This window comes from Aythya marila, assembly GCF_965140915.1.
Source record: "Aythya marila genome assembly, chromosome: 2".
NCBI lineage: Eukaryota > Metazoa > Chordata > Aves > Anseriformes > Anatidae > Aythya > Aythya marila.
Genome location: NC_139043.1, coordinates 105,308,732 through 105,332,136, shown reverse-complemented (window position 1 = coordinate 105,332,136; position 23,405 = coordinate 105,308,732). Strand labels below are relative to the sequence as shown.

At 42.8% G+C, this 23,405-nt stretch overlaps 1 protein-coding gene across 1 annotated transcript in view; it reads right to left on the bottom strand.

Annotated features, from left to right (window-relative positions):
* The window catches only part of EPB41L3 (erythrocyte membrane protein band 4.1 like 3), a 134,736-nt gene extending 119,934 nt beyond the window's left edge, over positions 1-14,802 (bottom strand). The window contains exon 1 of the mRNA XM_082752953.1: positions 14,765-14,802. The gene's annotated coding sequence lies outside the window, so the exon portion shown is untranslated. The remainder of the gene's footprint in view (positions 1-14,764) is intronic.
* Positions 14,803-23,405: the final 8,603 nt, after the last annotated feature.

The window sequence follows — 23,405 nt, the reverse complement described above, 5'->3', positions numbered from 1 at the left end:
CTAGCAAAGAGAAACAGACAATTTTCTCGTTTTGTGTGTGGCAAAAGAGAACAAAACCCAGAAAAGGGCTGCCCAGTGCCTTATTGGCTGTCATTCTGGAAGAGATCCACGTGTGAAAGAGGAGGGAATGAGCTGAGTGAACCTGAGATGGTCAAGCTTGGTCAGGGCAAGGACCAGTTCATGCTGGAACAGCCTACCTATCTGATGAAAACATGATGTGCTAGGGGAAGGAGAGAATTGATTTAATCTAAGTCAAGTCAAAATGGTTGCACGCTGCCTGACAGACACATTTGACACTGTGTTAGGGTCATTCCTGTGACTGTGGCTTGCAAAAATACTGCTCCCTGTGACTGAAATAAAACCTAGGTTATCCCTGGGCTGCCATGTGGTTAGGAAGAACAAGTATGAGAACATTTCCAAAAGGGACCTGCAACAGGAGTAAGCAGCAGCACTTCATGGGGAGGTGGAAGAGAGGGAGGTTTTCATCAATAGTCGTGATACATTTATTCAACACAGGAATGAATCTCTATGTTGCTGGTCAAACACTTACTGCAAAGCACAGGACCCCTACCACAGATAAAAGATACTTATACATCGTATTGGATAAATGCAAGAAAAATCATGATGTCACAGGACTTTAGAGTATTTCCATTCAAAAGTTTGGAGAAATTTGATATAATGGGAAAAAAACGTTTACAGAACACGATGGACTAGGCACCTGAGGGTTCTTTTGTGTTCTGACGTAGGAACTAATCTAACTGTGTTCAAATGATATAATTAAGATCTCTTCCAGTAAATACGAACATTTGGAAAGTACAAATTTGTAGCTAAAAATGTAAGCCTCATTGCAGTGATTTCCTTCTCTCTCTATGGGAGGCAATCTATCTAATGTTGGCATCAGACATTCATTAAGGCTGAGGAACATTCAGTAGAGGTTAAACAGCAGAAGCTGTCTTTGGTGGCCACTCTAAAGAGTGATAACAAGCCATGTGATCCTACTGCTGGGATGCTTTAAAGTTAATTCTCAGCCTATAACCATAAGAACTTGCAATGCTGTCTACAGGAAGTCTCTCAGTCTCTTAATTTTAAATCAGTTCGAAAGAGCAGTTCTTGTAAGGTACCCAAACAGACACAAGCTGTTTAGTGCTGCTCCTGGGGTCCCATGTCTTGTTTTTCTCAGCAACATTTCTCACATCATCTCAAATTCCCTTTCAATCTCTAAGTTTCAAGGGGAGATCCCAGGGGTCTGCAGTCCTGTTTCAGTTTCAGGAGAGCCACAAAATTCAGGCTAGGAGAAAAACAGTGCTGGTAAATGCAAACGTAGCATTTAAACTAGAAGAGAAGGATTCAAGGGAAGAAAGGAAAATGAGGAAAAACAGCCAGATGATTACGCATCTACGCCAAGGGAGCACTCAGCACCCCACACAACTTCCTGAGGTGGGCGGGTGATAGGAGGGGGTACCGCTGACAGTGAAACAGGAGCAGAGCAGTCCAGGGATCAGATAGCCAGCAAAGCCATGTAAGGAGCAAGGACTGCATGAAAGGCTCCCCAAGGCACATGAGGAGGGTATGAAGGGAAAGCAAGCACTGGATGCAGTGAGGTGCCAAGCAAGATGGCAAGCAGAGGTCAAGAGCAGTTAATCATTTAAAGGAGGAAGCGGGGGGGGGGGCATCCAAAGGGGAAGCCCACATGCCATGGAGCGGGACAGGGACATCAGTGTTGCAACAAGTACCGTGGCCAGGCAAGGCAAAAGAAAAGATGACACGACATTGAGGGGAGAACACCCTGCTGTGCAATTATGGATATGCTTGAGGTCGGACCCTGCATCTAGGAATAAATCGGTTCCTTGTTTCTTTCCCAGTATTTCCTTGTTTAGGTCGTACAATAGGTGGTTCAAAATTTCTTTCCTCTTCTTTGCAGCAAGCAGTAGGAATTTATTAGAAGCAGTATTTTTGCAAGACACACTTGGGACAAAATCCAGCAAACAATTATAAATCCGCTTAACTTCAACCACTTAAGTAGTCCTTTTGACATTAACAAGACGACTCATACACTCTGTCTTAAGCAAACATGGCATACGTGCACGAACAGCCCCTAATTAAGCCTTGAGTTTTATGGTAGCCTCCACATCTTCTGCTTCACCTCCAGAGCATGACCCCTCTTTGTGCACACAGCCTTCATCCCTGCCAGCTTCCGGCTGACAGGCTTCAAGCAAAAAAGCTGTTCTTGTTTGTTTGCTTTTAAAGCTAGAAATGTTGCAGCAAAACATTTTGATAATATACAGAGTACTGCCACTACAACATAAGCCACGCTGCATTTCAAAAGTAAAAGTAATCAAATTCACACTACAGTGTATGTAAAAAGTTCTCAATCAGGCTGGCCTGAGCTGTACCACAGTAAGTTTTTACAAAGAACATTTCTTTTGCAAAGAAATAAAAATATCAACTTAACTCAGCAATAATATAGCAGATGTTAGGACTCAGCATGGCACAGGTAAAAATTATGGGATTCTCACACACAAGAAATCCTCTTTTAGACTTTGGTGGTTTGGGTGTTTTTTCAAACACCATGAACATTTTACATTCTGCATGCCTTTTTTCCTCCCATCTTCTTCCAGAAAATGAAACATTGGAATATTTTTGAACTAACATCAAAATCTTCATTTCCAAAAATTCCTGAAGTGATTGTTTATTTCCTGTTCAAAAATAATCCATTCAAATACAGCGGGTGAAGTAGGCCAGACCAGAAGGCAAAAAGATACTGCTCCCACTCAGTGATGGCATCAAACAGCTACTGGCAGCCCTAGGGCAAGACTGGATATTTTTATAAATACACTTTGGTGACAACAATGCCTTAAATATCTCACCCAGAAGCACCATCAGTTATCAATACTGCACTTTTCCTTCTCTGATGGAACTAGTCTGATGTAATGACAAAAATTGATCTTTAAATATTCAAAACTCTGTGATTATTACGTTTTTTCTGAGAGAAGCTTCCACCCCTTCATTTTCCTAATACTGATAACATTTACATTTTCTTTTGGAAGAAAAAGATTTGTCTTCATCAATTCTGTTAGTAATTTCCTTCATTTTATCTCTTTCAACTTTGAGCACAGCAAGGAAGAAATATTTGCATGCTAATGCAAATCAAAGTGTGAAAGCAATCAAATCAAACAAAAAGTAAAATCATCTCTGAAATTAATGAAATCCTTCCTCCCCTTGTACATTATTAATTCAGCATTTTCTTTTTCCCACTACTGACCAATTGCCAATTTGTCCTTTAACCAAAATTATAGTAAAAAATAAATCATCGGGAATTCAACATTATATAATAGAAAGTAAAGAGGAGATAGATAACTATTTTTTTGAATATGTGAGAACATTTATGCTTTAATGGACAAATTAAAATCATATCCCAATTCTTCTAGAATCAGATGCTTTCAGGTAGGTGTTGCCTCTTTATAACTTGGGAGCAATGCAGAAATTTAAAAGAGGAAGAACAATGTTACAAATGCTATTCTTGCACAGGCCAGTCTGATCTAGTTTTATAGCGCTATTTACACAGAAATCAGATCACAAACAACTCCCTCTAACCTCATGCCTAGTTTTGTAAGAAGAAAAGCTGCAGACATGATTGGTCTTCAAGCACAAGGAATACTTACTGCAAGGGCAGGTACTCTGGCAAAGCAAGCTAATAAGGTATTACCCATAGCCTGTAAATCACACAGGCAGAGCAGTATCTTTTGGGCACTGCTTTGCCAACTATTATGTTAGAAGGTATTATGCTTGGGTTTTGCAACAAAATGAACCTCTAGTGATTTTAATGGTGGATATTTGGCTTTAATAATGCTGTTTAATGTTCAATATCAAGTTATATAATTTGTGTCTTCAGATTGGGCAATTTCATTACTTTCTCCTTTAAATGGTGGCTTTAATAACTAAGCTTTTAAATTGTTTTCCCCATAATAAATAAATGAAGCTAAAAGGCACTTGTCAGCATTGAAAAGCTGGATATAGTCCCATAGTGGACATTAAGGATACAGATAGGATCAAGCCAACAAAACACTTACAGCAAAGGTTTCCCTATTAGCTGTAGCAATTTTAAAATTGAGATTCAGTAATACGATTTTAATGCCAGGTGAATGAGGTCAGACAAAGAAGAAATTACATCAGCATCAACAGGCAAATTCTTACCAACTTAATGTCTACAAATTAGAGCAATCTCTCCTTCAGAAACCATTAATGGATCTATAAGCACAGAGGCAACCAAAAGCAAATCACTTCACAATGAAGAACTTGCGAGAACAGAACTAAAATACAATGATTTTTGGTTTTGTCTCTTAGGGGCACATTAAGAATTAAGGATGTTAGTGAATCCGTCTTTTCCCTGAGTAAAATGATAATTAATAACATAAGCAAAACCTTCACAGTCTCAGGACAGTAAAGTGGTCCCCCCGATTTCCCTTTCCTATACTTTATGTGGATATCCTTTTAGCAGCCAGTTTCCAGCTCATAAACTTCCCAGGTCACATGCTACAGTGGCACAGACCCAACAGGTTGTGCAGCTATGCTCAGATATTTGTAGTTACTGAAGATATCAGTCCCCTGCAGAGAAGGGAGGGAGAAAGAAGGTCAAGTCAGTTAACCAAAACCAATGAGAAACTTTGAGTGCTGCCTAGGTCTAGATCCCAAATTAGTGGGATTGTGTTTGCACGGGGAAAAGAGAATAAAGTGCATGCAAGAGAGAGGTGAACAACTGCTGCCTCATACATCCATTGCAACACGAATGCGATGTTCACCATGCACAGAACACTAACAGTCAGGAGCAGACCATATGGCAACCACGGTCTGCCTTCGTGAGGCAAGAAATACTGATCTAAAGTAAGGATCTTGTCATCTTAACACCTGTAATCTAATTAGTTGATGTACTAGTGCATTCTCTTTCTCTCTCAAAATAACCTGCCAGGCCCTTCAATTTGCTGATGCCATCTGCCTACCTATATTATTTACTTCCACAGTGCATTGCCTGTTACCTTTACTAACAAAGAAAAATATTTTCTTAGCCATTTACATGCTAGCACTTTAATTCTACTCCAAGATACTGAGTCAAAACAGTTAAGTCTTTTTAATACCTCTATTTCCACCCTTTATTTATAGCTCCCCCTCCCCCTTTCATGTTAAATAGGCCAGGACTAATTACATCTCCATAACCTGTGCTAGCTGAACCCATGAATCATTTCTGCTCCTTTCCACTCCCTATCTTTATCTTTGCACTTTTCTCCCTCTAACAGTGACAGAAATGAGCAGACAGCTCCAGATCTGATTTTCATGTGCCAGAACAATCTTTCCAACCTCAAGTTCTCAAGACTTTGTTTGCTTTCCTTTCTAATTGCTGCCATAAACTCTGCAATAACTCTCCCAAACAAAGCAAGGCATTTATTTTCTTGATTATCTTCAGCTTTACCATTTCGTGGCACAGGGTGACTATCTAGCATTTGCTTCATTACTTTACGCTATTCTGTACTCAGCAGAGAGATTCAGAGTTGAGGGGGGTGCAGCTGCCCCTATTAAGAGCTTCCCCTGGTGCTGCCACCCCCTTGCCTGCAGTTCAGTAGCATGACAAAGTTCAGCCTTCCTGAAGCTCCACTGAGTTTTGCTACAAGGAACAGAAGGGCTAACAAGGCTCAGCAGGATGAGGGCAATCTCAGCCCCAGTCACAGGGACACCCTTTCAGCACCCCTTTGTGGACCTTTTCTCCCCTGCCAGGGCCAACCAGGCCTCCCTTCGCTGCCAGATGCCACCACCACCTGTGTTTGACACGGAAAGCATGAATGTGACTACAGCAACACATCCAGTCATCTAGCAGGCAAGGGGGCATTTCAGGGTTGACCTGCCAGGCCTTCTCCTAGTAGGCCCACTCCACCCCATACAACACACTTCATAGGGGCAGCAATCAGAACCTAAACGGCCCACACCCAAAAGGAGTGCTCTCCTAAGTCCTTTAGCTTCTCCCTGAAACAAAAATGAGATGTACTGAGATAACCTAAGGGGCAGTAACACCACACTGCTCTTCAGCTAACACTACGGAGCTCTACAGAGAAGGAAGAGTCATGGTTCAGATCTCTGCCCCGCTTCATACTGTCCATCCATGGGACAAACAGTGAGGAAAACTTAATTCCTCCAGATATGAACTGCTTCTGGAAAGTCTTTTTATTTTCTTTCCTTCTCCCAGTTTTAAGTTAGCCTAAGTAAAATATCAAAAAACTTGTAAATCCTTTGTGGTCAATCTTAGACTCAGTCAGATGTATTCTGCTGGTTACCGTGAAAACTGATTTTGTGCATGGTATAGTACTGGAATTGGCAACAGAATATTATTAGGCACTCCAAAAAAAGAAAAATACTGCCTTGCCTTTAAATCAATTACTTTACAAGTAGGTTTTAAAGGCATAGTAGCAGTCTATGTTTGGACCAAACCTTTTTTTTTTTTTTTTTTTTTTTTTTTTAATAGCAAGGTCACACTTTTACAGAATTTAAGTGCAGCAGAAACATTTCCAAATTTAATTTAGAAATTCCAGTGAAACCACTGCTTCTGAACAAGTAATTAGAAAACAACAACACAAGAGACGTAGTAATCTAGTGGATCACTGTAGGCTCAGAAGCATCAAGTGACACAAATTTACATGTGCTTGCATTCTCTGCTCAAAGAAGAAATAAATCACACTGAAAAATATACTGATTTTAACATTGTTGTTTAAAAAATAAATAAAGAAAAAATAGCAGATAAAGATTATTTTTTTTCCCTACAAAAGACAGTATTTAGCAGCAAAAAGCACCTGTCCAGCAGGCTCAGGCAGTCTAGCCAGACAGTCTGACCTTATCTGAGAGGTAAAGCCTACAGTCACATCTAATTGGGACTCAAATACCACAGGTTGCCAACTACACCAGTGTCTTGAAGGCAAAATTTAAAAAAAAAAAAAAAGAGTTGAGGAGTTGACAAGCAAATACGTGTGTGTATATATATACACATATATATGTATATGAATATATGTATAAGTATATATGTGTGTGTATACACACACATACTCAAAAGCCTGCCCACTGCTGCTGGCAGTCTTCCTCTGCCAAGTGGAAGCAGCACAGCCTGATGGGTTCCCTCTTCCCCCACCACTCCTGAATCTTTCCCCTTCCCCCTCCCCAACATTGCAGATGCTGCTTTTCAAAAGGGAAAGGAAAAACATGCTCCTATCTACAAAATAGCATGGAAATGACCTGGAGGGCTCTCTGGAGAAGCAGTCTGTTACCTGGCTGGAAAGGATAACCAAAGTAGGTGGCACAGAGCTGAGCAAGTAGGGCTTCTGTTGGCTCCCTGTTTTCTCACAGCCATGGTCACTATCACACATTTCACTGCTCCCTCTGGGCACTACATGTTTGACGTTAACTTTGTCCATGCTTAGCTAGCAAATATCAGCTGGAAAGGCCAGAACCCGAATATTCTTTGGATGAAACAATGGCAGGCTTTTTGCCAACAACATAGGACTGGATCCTGGCCCCTGTACCACACTGCTCCAGCAATGCACAGAAAATAAGCAAAAAGTTGTCTTAAGAGCTGGGAGGAGGATTTTCTTCATGTTCCCAAACCTCAAGGAGACAGGAGTCCAGGCCCAGTGCCCACCTCCCTCCTCTCTCATCAGTCTTGAGCTACATCTGAAAGGTGCAAGAAAGCTCAGACTTAGAGCTCATGACAGTTACCTCAAAGCTCCCTTCAACAGGAGGTAGAAAGGCAACCAGACAAAGGTCCCACTGCCTTTGGGTAGACAGCGCACTTTTGCTGCCATGTTCTCTTGACTAACATTTAGGAGTCCCTGCTTCTGTTCATCAGTTTAGAGCATAAAGGGTCAGCAGAAAAGTCAAATCTATGTGCAGTATTGAGCATTGCAACTCTGTCAGTCCAACCCAGTATCAACCAAAGTAGAAGTTGCTTGGATGAATTAACACCACCTTGTACATATAAAAAAGTCTTTTCTTCTTCATGATTTTTGTCTCTGTTTAAAGGCATCATTTATCACCAGCTCACTGGAGACATGAGACAATACTTATCAAAAACTTCTGTTTTATTTGAGATTAGGTCAAAACATGATTTCCCTTTAAATAATAAATAATAATAATAAATAATAATAATAAATAACCATTACCAAAGGATTAAGTGTTACAAAAATTAAGAAAACAGAAAAAATAGGACAAAAAACATGCTCCCTTAGATAAACATTACATATTAGAAAAATTACTCTGTTGACTGGATATTAATACACAGTACATGTTTCAAAATCCATAACTTCTTAAAAGAACTCCTCAGCTAGCTTTCCAATTCTGATTTTATAGGCTAGCATGCTGTTTTCTAACATGTCACATCAAATAGTGTGAAAGTACACATAGTAACTAAGCACAAAATATTCCAGGATCACATTATTGCCATGCTGTTTTAATTTCTTTAGCTGCATGCTATTTCATACCAGGATTATTTTAGTTTTTCTAAAACAAGCACTCAAGCAAGACAGATGAACTGTTTCAGGTTGCCATTAGCTTACTAACTTTATCTAGAAAGTCTCATTCTAGATAACAATCAACGAAAGCGATGCCTATCGCAATTCTTCCTCCATGTCCTTTATCCATACTGCAAGGGCATTCAAGAAAAGGAACTTGAGTTTAATCTTTAAATTAAACACTAGATGGAGCCCACTTCCCAACACTGAAAAATGAAACTCCTTACTGCAAATTCTTAAAAGCCTATTGAAATATCTGGTCATGCATAAGCATGACATAACCCAAACAGCTGTTGTGACCATCATTACTGCAAAAGCATATACTAGCCAGCAATTAAATCTCTGCATAAAAAGACAGGCTTTAATACTGGGCAACTTGCAAAAGAATTCACATTCCTCTGTAAATTTCTTAGCTTGGAATCAGAGACTTGTGATACTTTAGAAATCCATGTGTGCCAAGTTTAATGTTCCACAGGACATACATAACGCTGGGCTAAGACAATCAAGAGAGAAATACAATTAAGTTTGATATCTTTGTATTTTAACAGTAAGTAGTACTGATTCCATCCACGCTAGAATTTGGCACATATGCTCATAAATATAAATTAAATAGGAAGAATTCTATTTCAGTTGGTTTTCATTAGTTCTAGTAAGAAAGCTCATTTGTGTTGTTTGATAAGACACTGTCTTTCTCAAATGAAACATACCACACGTTGAACTAGAGATAAATGATCTTAGTGTTAAAAAATAAAAAATGGATGCAACGATACAAAACTTGAGCAGCCTCATTGTTACTGGTTAAATCCAATTATTCCAGGCTCCATCACAAACAACTGTATTTTGGCCACCCTCTGGATCACCTCCACAATGCAAAGGGCAGGCAGAAATCACAGAAATACAACCCTTGACCATTTCTCAGCTTGCTGAAGGACGTGCTAGCAGGAACACCTAAAAGCTAAGCAGACAATAAAGTTGTGCAAAGCCTCAGATGAGATTCCCAGCAACACAATTCTGCTGACAGCCGAGCTATTGCTGATTGCTTTAACCTTTGCCCAGTCCGGGCCACTGATTTTGCCTGACTCTTTTCCTAACAAACCTATGGTAATAGCTTCATCAAGGTTGAGATAAGCATGCAGGCAGTTAGCTTCACCACAAAAGACAGCATTTTGCCCATAAACAGCACTCCATCCTGATCAAACAGAACTAACAACCCAAACTGAGCTTGCCTTTGTCATTTGCTGCAGGATATTTTCTGAGTCACCTAGGAGGATAGGTCTTGACTAAGGAAATTACTAACTCAAGTTCACTAACTCGGATCCTAACTACAATTTCCAGAAGCCTGGGAAGAAAGGTACAGTGTTTCCCTAAAAGGCCCTCCCTAGTCATTTTTGTGAAAGACCTACACAGCACATCACTTTTGTCCCATATCCCTGCTGATGAAAGCTGGTCCTCAGGATCTGGTGGATTACTGCTGTGACATCTGCACCTAGGGCCAACTCTTTGAAATCAAACAAAGGTCTTCAAACATGAGACCTGCTGTGAGGAGGTCACAGCTTGTACTCATCGTCACACACGCACTGACGAGCAGCTCCACCAGCAGCAGAGGCAGGACGATGCCCACACGTGCCTAGGCTGTGCGGCAGCCCTGGAGCTGGCAAACAAACACTCTGCTGCCATAAAAGCAACAGGCTTTGTCTAAGCTAAAGTAAGCATATGGTAAGCAGTTCTGATGTTAATACTTCTGTTTATGAATATCCCTTTTTCAGTCCTATTACATATGCTTTTAAAATACCCGAATGAAAAACATGTCTGGTCTCAGATGGGCAGGTTTTTTATTTATTTATTTTTTTAAATCAATGGGTATAGCAAGCACCTAGAGTTTCTTCAAAAGCAAATATGAGAATAATTAGGATTTATTCAACACTTGACCTAAAACCATCTGGGAATAAAGGCCCATTTACTTCCAGAGGCTTTTGGTTCAATAAAGCAGTTACTTTATTAGCAGGAAAAGTATCTCACTGACCTCACAAATTTAAGTGTCAGCAAAAGGAGGAGAGAATCGAAGTACCAGCCACAGTTGCAGGTTTTACTAAATAGTAATGTTTAACTACTTCCTTATCACAATCTTCCTGTACAACTATAATTTAGGAACCTTTGCCACTGCAATTTTCTCTGCTTCATTTTCTTTACAGCTAGGCTTTTGTGTGTCAGACTAAATGCTTCTTCATCAGCACTATTATCCATGCAACAACTGAAAATGAACAGCTATGGTGAAAAAACAGAAAAGAAGAAACAGAGGCTTTGCATATGTATAAATAAATAAATAAATAGCAAATTATCCAGCCTAGTAATTGAGGCTAGAGGAAGACTGGACATTGAGCCACAATAGTTTCTTGAACGTAACACTGAAAAAAGTCACTGTGCATACACATAAAACAGTAAAGTTAAAACCAAGGTAAAGTTAAGGTTAAAAGCTTAAAATTTTACTTTTCCACAGCAATAATCTTGATGGCTTTATGGTCATGGTGCTTTCAGCCTCTGAATATGGAAGGAACACTATACTGTATCCTCCCTTGGACCTCCCCCACTGATCACATCTGATCACCGTTGGGGCACGACAGCTAGGAATGATAGCACACCTGCTATGTGCATGGAAGCAGATGGGACAGTGGTTTTAAAAAAAAAGCCTTTGAAATTCCATTGGAGTGACTAAACTGTTGCTATTCTTATTCACCTTTATTGCCTCTGAACACAAAGCAGGGAAGTCAATCTGTAAATGAAACTAACTCTTCAGGAACGAACAAAAAACAAGCTAACAAAACCTGAAATACAACAAAAAAAATAAAATCCAGTTAATTCAAAAACCCACATTTACTCACTTGTGCATTCATAAGCCATACACTACTAATAGCTCATTTTGTAAATGTTATGTTTGTTATTAAATGTTTGCTGAGCTAATGCCAATTATTCAGGCCATCTTCCTGAAAATGCAAAGGGTTTTTCAGGAACAAACCATCAGCAGGCCTTTGCTCTTCCAAAACCCCCTGTGGTCATTTCGGACCCATCCATGCTCTTCTTTGCAGACTCCTGTGTTTTATCATGCAAGTCAGCCTGAATGACCTTCACCACTTCTCTTTTCCTCTCCTTCCTCTACAGTCAGAGCTCTGCTTGGCTTCACATCACTACCACCACCACCCAGCATCTAGCTCACATTGAGCAGCTGCCTTGCATTTAGTTCCATCAACAATAGGTTTTAATCTTCTTGCTATTTGCACTCCCACATCATTTTTGAAGCTCTGGGAATAGTCATAGCCCAAGTTTTTTACAAAAAGCCAACTGGAAAAAAATAATTTCTCAAGGACCGAGAGCCTTCCCCATGAAGAATCTAGTTCTCCTAAAGTTTGCTCCCATGAGGTAAATAAGGCTTGTTAACTGACACCAGCAAAAGTCACTTGGTTACTTCCAAAGCTTGAGAAACTATTGATGCAGCTACCATTGGAGCATAACGAATAGCATACTGTTTCTTCAGAAGCAGCAAATTGTTTTGTGAAATTAAAAACTGAAAACAAGCTAACATCCAGAGACTGCCCAAGGCAGCAATATTCCAGAAGGAACCTAGCCAGATGCTACATTCCTCTTCACCTTACAAAAGCCACCCTCCTTCAGATGTCACCAGCAGTCTTGCAGCTTTCTCTCTCCATGACCCTGCCACTTCACTTCTCTTCCAAGCATAAAGGCCATACTAAATTCAAATGTTTTTTAAATGGACCGTAGGATAATTCAGGCCAGGAGGGACCTCAGGAGGTCTCTGGTCCAACCTCCTACTCCCAGCTGTGTCATCTGTGAGGTCAGACCAGATTGCTGAGGGCTTTGTCCACTTGGATGATGAAAACCTCCAAAGATGGAAGCTGCACAGCCTCTCTAGGCAGCCTGTGCCCTTGCCTGGTTGTCCTCAGGGTGAAAAAGTTTCTTCCTGTAACCAGTCTGAGCCTCTCTCATTTCACCTTATGCCTGCTGTCTCTTGCCCTTCCACCATGCAGCGCTGGGAGGAGCCTGGGGTTGCACCAGTTCTACTCTTTCAGTGAAAGCAAAAGAAACCAGCCCTTTTAGCTTTAATATTTACCTGCCTACACACACTACATTTTGCTCTTTGATTTGGATTAATGATTCCAATTGTAATTTTGCTTACTACATTTACCAAAAATTTAGATGTAACCGAACTAGAGCAATAGTGAAAAAATAAATTTAAGCACAGAATTGGGGTAGAAGTATTTGTCCATGTAATCACATCAAATTTCCTCCAATGTACACTGATGATGGAAACACTTCAGCTTTCACATTACTGCCCTTCCAGATATTAAAGCAGAGTATATCTTTATATAGGTACAACATGAGCCAATTATACATGTACATGTACATTACAAAATGGCCTGAAATAAAAGAGATCTACGCAGAAGCAAAGCCACGAGGAATGCACTTGCAGTTTTTAGATTTGAAGAGTTTTTGGTAGTGCGTACATCACAGTAAATATGCATTACTTACGTTCCTGGGCACAAGAGCTATTACTGTCTCAGGCTGATCAAGGCTTCTTAGCACATCAAAAGAGCAGCAGTCTGAAGCAGTACATTCACAGATCTTACTACTCAGTTACAGAATTACCTTGTACCAGTCATGCAGAAGGCTTCCTAACTGCACTCCTAGCTACAGTGCTGGGGAATAAAAGGTATCTAACAGCAACCAAGAAATGAGAAAAATGCAGCACTGCAACATATGTTCATCCTGCCCGAAAGGTCACATGAAATGTGATTAGAGCCATTATCCTCCAGCACTCTGAATCTGAATATTGCCTTGAGACAAAGGCTTTCCGGCATAAGCTATGGATCAATAAAAAGGATTAAGCAGCAATACTTTGGAAATGCTCAAAAGTAAAATATCAGGTTTTAATCTCGGATTTCTCCAGAGCTGTGCCTGAGAAGACACTCTTACATTTCAGTCCCATCTTCCAGTCTCAGGCTCTCTGCACCTGTGCTAGACACAAATGCCACAGACCTCGCGTGTTCAGAGGACTCAAAAGGAAGAAGGAGAGGGCATGCAACAGCTAAACCCCACTGCAATCTGTTGGCAAGCAGCCTGTGCCCAGCCACACACTTGCTCCCACGCTTTGCCCAGAACAGGGCCACCACCACACAGGGGTCACTCACATCTTCCCAAAGTGGGATGTGACGACAACACGTTGATCCTAAGTTTTCTTACTCAAAACCGAAGCCTGTGCATAAAGAAGACAGTTGCCACGTAGGTGAAAGGTGAGGCAAGTTGTTTTCCCTTGATGGAGCCCGTTAATAGTAATGAGCCACTCCTGCAGAATCTAAATAGCTCAGAGATAAATCCCAAGGCTGCTAAGCTGCCAGCCACCTCCAGTAAGTTCTCAGAGACAGCTTTACTCCTCCAGATAGTGCTGGGTGAACATAGCCACCTCCAGTCATGTTTCTGGAGTAGATCTCATGGCTCTTATGTTTGCAGCAAATGTCTTCCCTGCAGCTGTCCAGTCACCTTTAACTGAAAGTCCAAAATGCCAGTCTCATCCTCAGGGAGCAAAAGTGTTCCCTTTGAGATCTGCAGAGGAGCAACGAACACAACCCTGAAAGAGCTCTACCTCTCTGTTTACACACCTCTCTGGAGACTACTTGGGATGGAAATCCTTTCCACAGAAAGTTCTGGTCCAGTATTGAATGCAAACAAAGTAGCAACACATTACTTCTGAAAGTTAACACCATGGACAACAGCAGCACGAGTGACAATACAAAGAACTGCACAGTATTTTTCTGAAAAACCATCCAATGAAATAATAAATTTTTATCTGAATTACTTGCAGAAACAACTGAATAAGCCAGAAAAGAAAAATTAAAATGTTCTAAGCCATTGCTTCACAGTGTGTCTTACAGAAAAATCATTTAAAAATTATTACAAAAGCAATAATACTCAATCTTATAAAGTGACACTATTTCAAATTAATCTGCTGCGTGTTAATTCCTCCACCTTTGCCAACAATGAAACAGAAAAAAAAAATGATTCACCAAAAAATAAGTTGCAATTCAGTAAGCTTCGCCTGTTACTTCCACAAAACCAACATCCCAAAAGCAGATCTAGCCTTCATCAAACCAATAAAAAACAATTCTCCTGTTTCTCCCAAGAAAATATAAGTTGAACTCATTTTTCAGACTCACCAAAATTGTCCATATCCCAGGAGGCAGAAGCATGTCCAGTTTGTTGAGTCCATGGTTGTGGCACGGTCACAGCATTCAGCAGGAAAATGAGGGGGGGAGAAAAAAAAACAACACGTGAGATTCAATGAACAACACAACACCATTGCTTAATGTTAAAGGAAATAAAACAGACACAATAGCACTATCATGATGATAAAAAAATAATATTTGCAATTTAGTCTGATCTGTTAAGAGGCTGGCCTCATATGGAAGATTTTGTGGGAATAAAACAATTCTCCTCCTGCACTTTTTTCCTCCCCCATCAGGGGGTAACAGGTGAGCAGTATCACATACAGAAAAGATACACTATTCTCTGATACCACAGACATTTTTAAATCCTTGATGATCAGATGCAAGATCTGGTAGGGAAAGAAGTCAAAAATGACACGGGCCAGTGATTGTTTGCAGAATCCTCGGTCAAGGAGGGGGGTACTAATAATTTATTCTTTACAATTGAGGGGCTTGAAACCTACCCTACAGCTAAGTAATTGTGCAGTTATACGCTTGCAAATCATCAAGAATAATCAAGCTGAAATGACAGCATGAGTTCTTTTCTAATAATAAGAAGAAATGAAAAAAAAAAAAAAAAAAGAAAAAATGTTGCAGTTTTTCCAGGCTCAGCATTGATTTCCTTTGGTAACTGCTCCAAAGCATTCAACCTATTATTATTTTTTTTTATTTTTTTTAATTATTACTATTTCAGAGAGGGATTGCTCTGAAGATATCTGTGCAAAATTCTGATCACTGTGGGTTAACCTAAACGAGTCCCATGTTCATATGTAAGAGCACTGAAACACGTGTTCATCTTTGGACTAGAGAAACCGATTGCATTTGCAAATTAAGGAAGAGCGAAAGGTCCTGGAGCACCTGATAAGGAAAGCGCTGAAGCCTGCAGTGGAGAGGAGGCAGCCAAGAAGGAGATGCTAGCCACGTTGTCCTCGCAGCTGTATCGTCATCAGATTCTGGCACTCGTGCAAACAGCACCAAGGCTGACGAGATGCCAAGGAGTCAAAGGTCCTTGAAAGTCTCTCACAACAGATTGGGAAATCTTCCCATCTGGTACGCTTGAGCCATCCAAATCCTCCAGACCAACTGTCCTCAGGAATACACCTAACCTGACAACACAAAGACCTTCTGCAGGGGCCAGGGCAGCTTTCTGGTGTCAAGAAATCCTAAGGCAGGCTAGGAGGGTGGTGAGCCTCCTGCACAGCCCCTGGTGTGGTGTGTTTCTTTTGGATTAGAAACCATCGGATATATATAAAAAAATGTATCTGTTGGTATCAAAAAGGAAAATATAACTGGCACAGGCAACTAATTTGCAGCCCCCCATGGATAATGGTTGATGAGTTACCTCCTCCTCTGCTTCCACGGCCCATTAATAAGACAGCAAGGAAGACTGCAGAATAAGGATGCTGACTGCTCATGTGTTTTCCACTTTGCTTGCAAGCAACTTTTTTGTTGCTTTTACTGTAGGAGTGCTTTTACAGAGGGAGCCTTTCCAACTCCTTCATGTGAAGCATATTGGAGGGGAAAGGGAAAAGAGATTGCAAAGGATTTTCCTTCTCTTCTGATTTCACTTGTCAGTCTTGTGAACCACTGTCCTTCCCCAGAGAAGTGACCATGCACCACTATTGTCAGTGTGACTGCAGCTACAGATTGCTCTCAAGATATTACCCACCTTTTGCTTCTGCAAGGGGAGTTGAGATTAATGGGAGGACAATTTCACTGGAGCAGACATGGCTCCAAGATAACCCCAAGGACTGTAATGGCCACTGAGTGATCTGACTAAACACAGGATTTCAAATTAAGGAAAGTAAGACTGTGATGGTGGCATGGAACAAGATGAACATTAACGAACTTACTCGGAGACAAGAAGTCAAGAGGTAACAGGAAAGGAGATGTGCAGTAGAAGGGACTGCAGGGTAATGTGGTGTGCAGGAACAAAAAGGAGGAAGGAACAAAACAAATGGGTACAGCTGACTTGAAAGCAGCTGAACGTGAGCAGGAGAGCTGCCAAACTAGTTTATGTAAGATGGAGAGATGGCAGAAGAGAGGGAAAGTGTTGCAGCATTCCCATTGACAATACTTCTTATGCATTTCTGAGTGAGAACAAAAAAGGAGTGCTGAAATTTCATACAAGCGGGGAGATTTCCATTAGCAGCTCAGGTCTGTGGAAAAAGAGAGTCCTGAAATGCCTTGATGGGATGGATGAATGGATGGGATGTAAGCATCAGCATCCACTGCCCACGCTATGTCCCAATTGCCTGGATCAGGGCGAGAAGAGATGCATTAGAGCAAGACTCCAGAGCAGAGCCATTTTGCATTCCCCCTGCTCCTCTTCACATGCTATTTTTGCATGACACCGGTTATGAAACTGAAAATGTTGGTTCAGCTTCAGGCAGCAATTTTAGGGTCAATTGCTTCTTCACCAGACACTGAAATCACAATTTTTCAAGCATCAAATTAGCTGTGAATGTTTTAGGGGACAGTGAACTTTACTTATGCATTATTACTTCAGGTCCCTCTCCTCCAAAGCCTGTATTGTAATCTGTCTTTATATGTCAGGTGCCTTTTTTTTTCCTCGAATCACACTTTAAGATGAACTCTGCATTATACTACTTGTTTTTTGCCCTACCAGCTCATTCGTGACTGCTACACACTCTCCAGTGCAATCTGTACAAGTGGAGGCATATGCTTTCAAAGCCAGGTGAAGCATTTTATCCATTTATCACAAAAGTACATCAATATAGGTTTTCCAGCTAAAAGCTTTTGGAAGTTTCCTCGAAACTTTTATGGTTCACCCTGGATCCATTCCTAATCCACAGGCAGGCTAAAAGATTCATTGGCACCAGTGCTGCACAAAATAAACAAACAATAAAGCCTTAGTGAGGTCAGCTGTTCAACAACAACAAAAAAACAAACAAACAAAAAAACAGGGCTATGCATCTTTCCCTAATACCATCAGCACAACACAGAACAATTGCAAGCCCTAATACTGGAGCTGATTTCAGCCAGGATCCACCTGAAGGATATGGCTCTGGAATCAAAAAATTGATATTTGAACAGTTTCACAGCCAGCACTCCAGAGGGCCAGGACAAATGGAAACTAATGGAAATTGGAAAGCCATTGCTGTAGATGATGTCAGGTTCAGATTTGTGACTTCACCTGCCAGCAGAACTTGTGGTACAGAATAAAAACTTCCCAAATTAACTCCTCTGTGCAAGTGTTAGTAAAGTTTGAATGTGAAAAAATGTTCCTTAAAATGGAAGTGACCGTCCAGTATTATCCTGCAAATTTTATGCGTCTTCAGCTGATCAATTTAGAAGTGCTATTTTGTGTCAAAATGGGCTGCTCATAAAATCTTATGGAAGTAAGACAGTTGAAATGAGAAACAAGGAAACCAGCAGTGCTGGGGAGATTTAGCATACAAGCAATAAAGCTGAGTTGCGTTTGGTCAGTCCCCACATCAGGTCTACAGCTTGCTATCCAACTGTGGAGGCAGACCATGAAAGCCTACCACGTCATGAGAAGAGAACTACACAACTGAAGCTCCCCATTTCCTTCAGTGAAGTCAATGCAGCATTACACATCAGTAGCATCAACATCTCCCTTCTGTCCTTGCAACGTACAGCCCAAGTGCTATTTGAGTTTCACAAAACATGATCTGTGGCAGCTCCTCAGAGGCTGAGAAACTTCAGCTCTTGGCAAGGTTTGGCAGTCCCCCCCCAGGAACTTATCTATTCAAAAGCCGTACACCCATACATGCATATATATATATTTATGTAGACATGAACATATATGCAAGCTTAGTATATGGATACACACACAATATGCATGTTTAGAAGTCTACAAATTACATAAAATGTGCTCATCACCCAGCAGGTGGCACTCATACCACAAGCTCCCGATGCAGGAGCCCTATGGAGACTGCAAGCAGGCATTGCTCTACAGGAGGCACCATCCTCCTGAAAGGTAAAACCACCATGGACATAAAACGGCCTACAGACCTTTTGCAGGACCTGAAGTGTCAAGGCCAGCATCCAGGAAAAAACAAACAAACAAACAAACATTAGGCTTACTAGCCAGAGATGGCCTCCACTAATTCCCTTGACAGCAGCAAGACTTCACTTCTTGTGGTGAGCAGCATTTTGGGGACTGAAAGGGTTCTGGAGAAAAGCACGCCGAATACTTTTGATGTGGAAATAATACCTTATGATGGTAAGAACAATAAAATTAAGCGTAAAGCTTCCTTCAGACCTCATCGCTTCTTTTCTTCATTTAACACACCCAACTAGCTTTCAATTAGTCCTACTAATAACGTGGGTTTGGGAAGATCTCATGAATGAGCAAAGCAGAACTGGCAGAGGAGATGCTGCTGTTTTCCTTCAATTAAAATTGAAGTCTTGTTTTCACCCATGACTCAAGCGTCACTATCACATACACATTCTCAGTATACCTCTTCTTCAGCTGAATGGTGCTTCAACTTAGCTGAGTGGGTTTGTTTCTAAAAAAATATTTTCCCTTCAAGTTCAACATTCCACCTATCTCCCTCCAGTCTTAAAAGAGGAAAAGAAAAGAAGAAGAAAAAAAAAAAAAAAAGTATGTTTAGAAGCATCAATCTGAAAACATCAGTTCCGTGTGGAGCATTTCTGTTCCCAGTAAGAGAATGCCTCATGTCAGATTGAAAGATGCCTTTCCAAGGTCATTTCATGTTCCAGTAGGCTTGTTATGAAGTTGTGGAACGGCAGATAAGGTTGCATGAGATAGTAAAGTGCCTTCCTAAGCTAGTTCTGAGCAGTAATGTGCAACCAATATTTGAGCTAGAGACTTCTATAACAATTACCTCTTAAAGCAACTTCATATGCGAAGATAAATGCTGCTGCAGGAAGGACAGGGGAGTACTGAAATACTAATAACCTGCTTTCCTGCTCTCCCAACAACAAAAAAAAAAAAGTAGAAGAAAGCCATTTTCCTGGCAAACTTGCACTAATAGCACATGTTTATGGCACCTGGCACGGATGCATGGGGTACTTTATGAGGTACTTTCTAGGAACATTTGGGGGTATCTCCTTGGGAAATTTTGTTAAAATACCAACCCTTTGTAATAACGAGAATCTGACATTAAGAACTGTTTGATTCAGAACCTATAGAGGTATTTCCAAGTTACAAAAATAAAGATACTGGAGTAGATACCAGGATACCTATTAGATACCAGGACCAACAATTCCTAATGTTAAAAGGAAGAAAAAAAAATACGAAGAGCTACATGCATGTCTAATGTTTCCTTGAAAGTCATACAGTCACAGGGTGAGAAACGATGATCTGGTATTTTTAGATTTCCTCTAATATAGCCCAAAAATGGAGGACACTACATAGCAGTAACCCCTCAGCATGCTGTTAATACTGCCTGAGCCTATCCCAAACTGCGAAGCAAGGTATGCGTCTGGCAAGGCACTGAATTGTGCATTACAATTTTGGCCATCATGACAGGGACTGTATCCTTCCCTGGAAAGAGCAGGGGAACAAGCCTAAAAACTCCAGAAAGACAGACAGACAGGGAAAGAAATCCTTATCATAAATGGTTAGCTATGTCTTAACGAGGTTTAAAGCTCGACTGAGATTAATCAGTTAGAGGTCCGCAAAAATGCAAACACTTCGCATTGAAAGAGCCCAGCTAAAGTAACGGGGAGGGAGGAATCTATGCTTTTTCAAGACTCAAACGAGCGTTTTTTGGGGGGGGTCCAACAGCCTGTCAGGAAAATTTTGAAAAAAATGGCCACCCACTGCTGAACTGTGCACGAAATGCAGAGTTTCGGCGCTCCGTTTCTGCATTGCACCCACAGCCCCCGCGCTTTCCCCCCCCCCCCGCTGCCCGAGCATCCCCGGCGCCCCCCCCCCCGGCTGCCTCCCGGGGACTCGGAGCCTGGAGCTGCCGATGCTCAGCTCCGGCTTCGCCCCGCTCCGGGGGGCTCCAGCGCTCCTACTTTGAATTTTCGGGCTCCCAGCACTTTTCTAAAGCACCGCTGCGACTACAGAAATGCGAAGAGGTCCAGCAGAGCTTTTTCTTTCAAACAACCAAAAGGGTAGAGGGGAGAGAAAAAAAAAATAAAATAAAAAATAAAAAAGGAAGGGGGGTGTTAAACCTTCCGTTAAACCTTTTTAGCGCGGAAGGAAGACGCACTGCCCCTGCAAAAGCTTGCGCACCCTCCGCAGCCTCCCCGCCGCGCAGCGCAGCGCGCAAAAGCCGCGCAGCCCTCAACTTCGCTCCGCGGGTGCCGCCGAGGGGCTGGCAGCTCCCCGGCGGATCTTCCGCGAGGGGGGAGAGGTGCGGGAAGGGAAGGGAAGGGAAGGAAAGGATTGGGAAGGGAAGGAAGGGCGGCCGAGGGACAGGCAGCCACAGGATCCCTGCCCGCCTGCGGCACTCCCGCACCGCCGGAGAGGGGCGAGCGCTGCCCGAGGGCACCCCCGGCTGGGGGGCGGGCAGCAAAAAAGCGGAGGGGGGAACTAAAAATTAATTAATTAGATGAAAAAAAAAAAGGGGGGGGGGGGGGAAGGGGAGAGCCAGGGGGCAGCGCACGCCCCTTAGCCCTCCCCGTCGACCTCAAGCCAAGGACAGCCCGGCGGCCCCGCTGCGCATCGCGACCCGCCGCGCCGTGCCGTGCCAAGCCGTGCCAAGGGACAGCCCGGTGGCCCCTCACCTGAGCCCGTCGCAGGAGATGCTCCGCTCCGCTCCGCGCCAGCCCCGGCCCGCCGAAGTTACGCGCAGCGGCCGCGGAGCCGGGCTCCCACCTGCAGCGCCCGGCGCACTCCGGCTGCCGGCTCGGCACGGCACAGCTCGGCCCGGCACGGCTCGGCTCGGCCCCCCCCCGGCCCCATTGGCCGGGCCGCCGCCTCCGCCCCTCCTCCGCCCCGCCCCGCGGCCGCGGACACCCCCGCGGAGCTGCGCTGCCCTCCTGCCCCGCCGGCTGCTCGGGGTGGGGGACACCCCGGTCCGTTTTATTTTATTTTATTTTATTTTATTTTATTTTATTTTATTTTATTTTATTTTATTTTATTTTATTTTATTATTTTCCTTTCATTATTTTATATTTATTTTCCTTTACTATTTCATTTTTATTTTATATATCTTCTTTTCTTTTTTTTAATTATTATTATTTCTTTTTATTTTATTTATTTATCCATTTTGGTGCGGTGTGGGAAGGGAAAGTGATAGAAGCCCCAGTGACAACCAGCTGAACGCGCTCTGTGCCACAGGCCCCCAAGCCTGCCCTGGGAAGCTCCAAACTTCCCCAGTGCAGCCCCACGACTTCCAGGAAAAGCAGGTTCCTGACCTCTGCCCGGCTCCTTCTTTCAGCAGCCCGATTTCCTGCTTGCTATCTTGCTAAAGGGACGGGTAGCACCCACAAAAGTGCTCCTAACACACAGGGAGGCAGAGGACAGGAGACGTGGGATAGGACCGAGAATCTGGCTGTGCTGCGAGGGTGTGAAATGAAAAGCCCATTCGTCACCTGCAGGGATTGTGGACCCCCCCCCCTTCCATGCAGCCACCTCTGCAGAAGTGATGCTCCACCCCTGGGAGCCCACCAGTGTCCCCAGAGGACACCCTCAGCCACTTTTGGAGATGGTGTGGATTCCCGGGCCACAGCAGGAAATCCCTCAGGAGAAGGAGGTGCCAAGGAGGCAGCAGAGCTGCTGAGGGTGCTGTGCCCAAGTCCTTAGCACCACAATTACTCCTGACCCTGCACAGGGCTGTAAATCGCAGCCAGGCTGCTTGATCCCCGTGGGTAGGCGGCCGGCGTCACCGCTTTTAGAAAGAGCAGCAGCCATGCAACGCCGCCACTTAACACTGAGCAAATCTCCCTGCCCACCTGGCCCCGCTGCCTGAAGCTTGCCCACAGTGCAAGCTATTGCTGCAATCCACGTGTAGCCGTGGAGTTCAAAGGATACCCGTGGCGGAGATGTCCTCACAAAGAGGACATGGGGTGCCAGCTGCTGGTGGCAAAGGTTGAAGTTCCCACGAGGAAATTTTGCTTCGACGTACAAGATAATTTTTCAAGATAAGCTGTGCTTAGGTCGGCTGAGTGAGATGAGCCTGCTATCGAATGGAGTTGTGTGGCAAGCAAATTTCCTGGTTGTCTGCATTATTATTATTATTTATTTATTTTTTAATGGGGAGCTAGGTACATCTATTGACTTTTGCAGCTTTGCCAGCTGATACGCAAGGTGCAACGGGCTCAAAGAGCCAGAGGTGGGATCTGGCTACGTAGCCTGATTGAGTTTTTCTGCTACTTTGGCAATTTGTAGAGGGCAGATGAAGTCAGGAGCTCTAAGCAGGCCTACGATGGCCTTCGCAGGAGCCTTATGGGTACAGTCAGTGCCATAACAGGTTTCTAACCTCTGCTCAGGCTGAGGGGGCTCTGATAAAATACAGAATGTGTAAAAAATATGCTATAAAATGAATGCTAAGAGAAGGAAGGGGCAAACCACTGCTCTGCCACACATGGTGGCAGGTGCTGGGGGCTTTGGGGGATTCGGAAGCAATCGCCCAGCCCTGTTTCATCGGACGAAATGGCTGAAGCATGTTGTGTTTCTCTTTGGTCC